At 53.9% G+C, this 5,000-nt stretch overlaps 1 non-coding gene across 1 annotated transcript in view; it reads left to right on the forward strand.

Annotated features, from left to right (window-relative positions):
• The first annotated feature begins 4,407 nt into the window (after positions 1-4,407).
• LOC126178752 (small subunit ribosomal RNA) overlaps positions 4,408-5,000 on the forward strand; it is a 1,909-nt gene continuing 1,316 nt past the window's right edge. Inside the window, exon 1 of the ribosomal RNA XR_007536613.1 lies at positions 4,408-5,000. This exon is cut by the window's right edge and continues 1,316 nt beyond it. This is a non-coding gene — a ribosomal RNA (small subunit ribosomal RNA).

The raw sequence follows: 5,000 nt of genomic DNA on the forward strand, positions 1-5,000 counted from the left end.
TGCAACAGATGTGAACATCATTTAGTTGCAACGCTGGGCAGTGTTATAGATCTACAACGAGTAATAGGAGGGTAGGAAACTATGGGCAACGGTTCGCGCGCGCCCTCTGGTCCTGACATCAACGTCCACAATAAACAGACCATACCGCCCTCTATGGGACGACGCTGACACCGCCACCCACAGACACAACACAGCCATCTATGAGAATGTGACCAAACTACATTGCCGTCTGGCCCAGAAACGACACCTCCATCTACAGGAATCCAACGGAACTACACCAACCATACTGCCAAACCACAGCATCGCCATCTATGACAATGTGACGAAACCACATGCAATAGCCCCATCTACGCGAATCGGACGACACTACGTCCACCATGTCGCGCGCACCACAAAAACAAAATACCGCACTCTGCAAGTCTCCCGCAACATGACCTGCTGCACCGACGATACCGCCATCTATGAGACGCCACGCCGACTACGACATCGCTAGGTCCCACAGTGCCCATTTTCCGACGCCACCCACAAAGCCTGCACCATCTGTCCACGACAGGAGCCCCAACGCCAGTGCCTGCGTCGCACGAAGTAGTCAACCGACAATCACTCCACCCGCACCCGCACGTGGCCCACCCCAACCGCCCAAATCGCAACCCAAGCGGATGAACGGCGGACTCTTCCCGCACTCGTACGTTGCAATCCACCCCTATATCTTGCGTTTCATGAAGAGTTATATCCAATATGCCAAATTCCCGCTGTCCCTATACATGCTGTAAGTCTGTGCACACAATATGAACCACACCTCAGCGAGACACTCTATCACACATTACTCTCTGCCTGTAACAGACACAGATACAATATGTAAGCACCAGCATGGACCAACGTCCGGTGCATCCTCTCCGCCACAGTACACCATCCACACTATGATAACCACACCAGGGGGTTCAATTATAAAATAGAATATCCCACCCGTCCGACATCCACAATTGCTCAGATAAGCCACCAACACCCACACATGTCCTACACAGGGGTGCACCCAACACCACCACACTGCCTCCTGTTACAGCACAGAAACAATGGCAGGAATGAATCGCACAGGTCTGCCACTCCCTTGCCGCAACCACAGACGCGGCGCGCCTCCAGTCACGAGCGAAAAGCGCATCCTGACGAGACATAACTGCTGTCACATACTGACGCTGCCTCAGACATCCACTTACAATGATCACTACCAACGAACCTCGGCCCCCCCCCCCCCAACACACTATCTCTTACCACGTTGTGTACTGTAATCCAACCCATTTCGCACCTTAACCTAACCCATTTTGCACCTTAACCTAACCAAATTTGTAACGCAATTTGTACCGCAATGTAACGCAATTTGTACCGCAATGTAACGCAATTTGTACCGCAATGTAACGCAATTTGTACCGCAATGTAACGCAATTTGTACCGCAATGTAACTCAATTTGTACCGCAATGTAACTGAATTTGTACCGCAATGTAACTCAATTTGTACCGCAATGTAACTCAATTTGTACCGCAATGTAACGCAATTTGTGCCTTAACCTAACCCAAGTTGGGCCTTAACCTAACCCAAGTTGGGCCTTAACCTAACCCAAGTTGGGCCTTAACCTAACCCAAGTTGGGCCTTAACCTAACCCAAGTTGGGCCTTAACCTAACCCAAGTTGGGCCTTAACCTAAGCCAAGTTGGGCCTTAACCTAACCCAAGTTGGGCCTTAACCTAACCCAAGTTGGGCCTTAACCTAACCCAAGTTGGGCCTTAACCTAACCCAAGTTGGGCCTTAACCTAACCCAAGTTGGGCCTTAACCTAACCCAAGTTGTGCCTTAACCTAACCCACGTTGTGCCTTAACCTAACCCACGTTGTGCCTTAACCTAACCCACGTTGTGCCTTAACCTAACCCACGTTGTGCCTTAACCTAACCCACGTTGTGCCTTAACCTAACCCACGTTGTGCCTTAACCTAACCCACGTTGTGCCTTAACCTAACCCACGTTGTGCCCTAACCTAACCCACGTTGTGCCTTAACCTAACCCACGTTGTGCCTTAACCTAACCCACGTTGTGCCTTAACCTAACCCACGTTGTGCCTTAACCTAACCCACGTTGTGCCTTAACCTAACCCACGTTGTGCCTTAACCTAACCCACGTTGTGCCTTAACCTAACCCACGTTGTGCCTTAACCTAACCCACGTTGTGCCTTAACCTAACCCACGTTGTGCCTTAACCTAACCCACGTTGTGCCTTAACCTAACCCACGTTGTGCCTTAACCTAACCCACGTTGTGCCTTAACCTAACCCACGTTGTGCCTTAACCTAACCCACGTTGTGCCTTAACCTAACCCACGTTGTGCCTTAACCTAACCCACGTTGTGCCTTAACCTAACCCACGTTGTGCCTTAACCTAACCCACGTTGTGCCTTAACCTAACCCACGTTGTGCCTTAACCTAACCCACGTTGTGCCTTAACCTAACCCACGTTGTGCCTTAACCTAACCCACGTTGTGCCTTAACCTAACCCACGTTGTGCCTTAACCTAACCCACGTTGTGCCTTAACCTAACCCACGTTGTGCCTTAACCTAACCCAAGTTGTGCCTTAACCTAACCCACGTTGTGCCTTAACCTAACCCACGTTGTGCCTTAACCTGCTCTGTAATTGGCATATGACACGTTACATTAATCCAGTGTTGTCTAACCACAACCCTCTGAATATAGTTCGCTACTCGCACCGCCCACCCTCTTGTGTATCGTTTCATGTTCAACACTTCGCAAGTGTTGCTTACTTTTTACATGCTCCCGCTGTACACTGTAATGTGGACGACTGCAGGATGTACATCGCCCCCCCCCCCTCCCCCCTGCCTTCGCACGCTGGTCGTTCAGGTGCTTGCGTGTTCAATGCCCTTCGCAGCTGTTCACTGGCATTCGCATGTCGAAGCGCTCAGTCTACGTCGTGGTACGGCCTGTGTCCACTGTCCGCTGATGTCGTAAGCTTAACCCTCACATTGTACTGCACATAGGTCCGTATGTACTGAATGATACGCTGTGGCACATGTGTGACCGTACAACGACTGCGCCCAACAACAGCGAACCATACGGTCCAAATGTTGTGCACTCAGCCACGTGCCGTCTCCCCATAACAGCTACATTGCAGTGTGGTACGCCATAGAGACGTGTGGGAGTAACGGACGCCCTGGATGGCGATCAGCATGAGCCGTCTGTTGATGTAGTGGCGCGTGTATTCAAACGTAGTCGTCTCTTCTCACACAGTGTGATAGCATGGTGCACCGCGTTCCACATCTGCGACATGGTACAGATGCTGGTTGACAGTCGGTCTCGTAATGGACATCGCATACGTAGGGGGCCACCTCCCACGCGTTCTCTAGTCGGGCACATTTTGTTGCGTGTATGTGGGCAGACGTAGTGTGTCGTGACACCTAACAGACAGGTATGCAATAATCGTTGCATTTGCAAACTGGGATGGACGTCTCCGTTTGCTGGTGACGTTACGCAAATGAACAACTGGTAAACCCATTGTGGTGCGGTTGTTGTTGCTGGAGGTAAATCAGTAAGGGCAAATCTGTGTGTGAAGCGATACGCGGCGGTGGCTGGGTGGGACCGTCCCCGGCCGGTGAGGGGGGGCCGCCCGGCGTGCTGGCCGCGCGGTGCGTGGGCGCACGCGCTACAGCCGGCTGGTGGGGGCGCCCAGTGGCAGGCGCGCCGGCCGACGGACGCGGCAGGCGGCGCAGCTGCGCGCTGGGGCACCCTGCGCGCGGCGCCGGGCGGCCAAAGTGGGTCCTCGCGGGCCCGGTGCGAAGCGCGGTGGACATCTGCAGTGTGCTGGTCCGACTGAGGACTGTGTGCGTTGAGGATGCGCCGCCGCCCGGCACTCGGCGCCGCGACGCCGTCTGCTGCTCGGTCGCCCCAGCGGTTCTCGCTGGTGGTTTGTATCGCAGTTGTGCAGACGTGTTGGCACGTGCGCTGTGCTGGGAGAGTTCGCTTCGGCACCCACGTGGGGCCTTTGCCCTTCTGTGGCGCTGGCGTTGGAGCTGCCGGTCACCGTAGGTGGCGCGTGTTGTCTCCCGCCGGCAATGCCACGACAGCACGCTCCCGGGCCTCTGTCGGCAGCGGCAAGCTCAGTTGGGAGCACGGGTGGTCGCACCTAAAGCGTCTACTCGCCTAACTCCGGGCGATTGCGCCTCTCTCGAACCCGACCAAGTACTTAGGACGGCGCTGCGCGCCGCCGGGACCTGAGAGGGTTTCGAGGTGTATTGTGCAGGGGAGCTCAGCCTCCTCCTGTTTGCAGAATAATTGAGCGGACGCTTGCGTGTTCGCGCGGGCCCCTGGGACACACTCCCGGGCGGCCGGCTGCTCAGCTCTAGTTGACGCAGCTCCCTGGTTGATCCTGCCAGTAGTCATATGCTTGTCTCAAAGATTAAGCCATGCATGTCTCAGTACAAGCCGCATTAAGGTGAAACCGCGAATGGCTCATTAAATCAGTTATGGTTCCTTAGATCGTACCCACGTTACTTGGATAACTGTGGTAATTCTAGAGCTAATACATGCAAACAGAGTCCCGACCAGAGATGGAAGGGACGCTTTTATTAGATCAAAACCAATCGGTCGGCTCGTCCGGTCCGTTTGCCTTGGTGACTCTGAATAACTTTGGGCTGATCGCACGGTCCTCGTACCGGCGACGCATCTTTCAAATGTCTGCCTTATCAACTGTCGATGGTAGGTTCTGCGCCTACCATGGTTGTAACGGGTAACGGGGAATCAGGGTTCGATTCCGGAGAGGGAGCCTGAGAAACGGCTACCACATCCAAGGAAGGCAGCAGGCGCGCAAATTACCCACTCCCGGCACGGGGAGGTAGTGACGAAAAATAACGATACGGGACTCATCCGAGGCCCCGTAATCGGAATGAGTACACTTTAAATCCTTTAACGAGTATCTATTGGAGGGCAAGTCTGGTGCCAGCAGCCGC

This window comes from Schistocerca cancellata, chromosome 3 (assembly GCF_023864275.1).
Source record: "Schistocerca cancellata isolate TAMUIC-IGC-003103 chromosome 3, iqSchCanc2.1, whole genome shotgun sequence".
Taxonomy (NCBI): domain Eukaryota; kingdom Metazoa; phylum Arthropoda; class Insecta; order Orthoptera; family Acrididae; genus Schistocerca; species Schistocerca cancellata.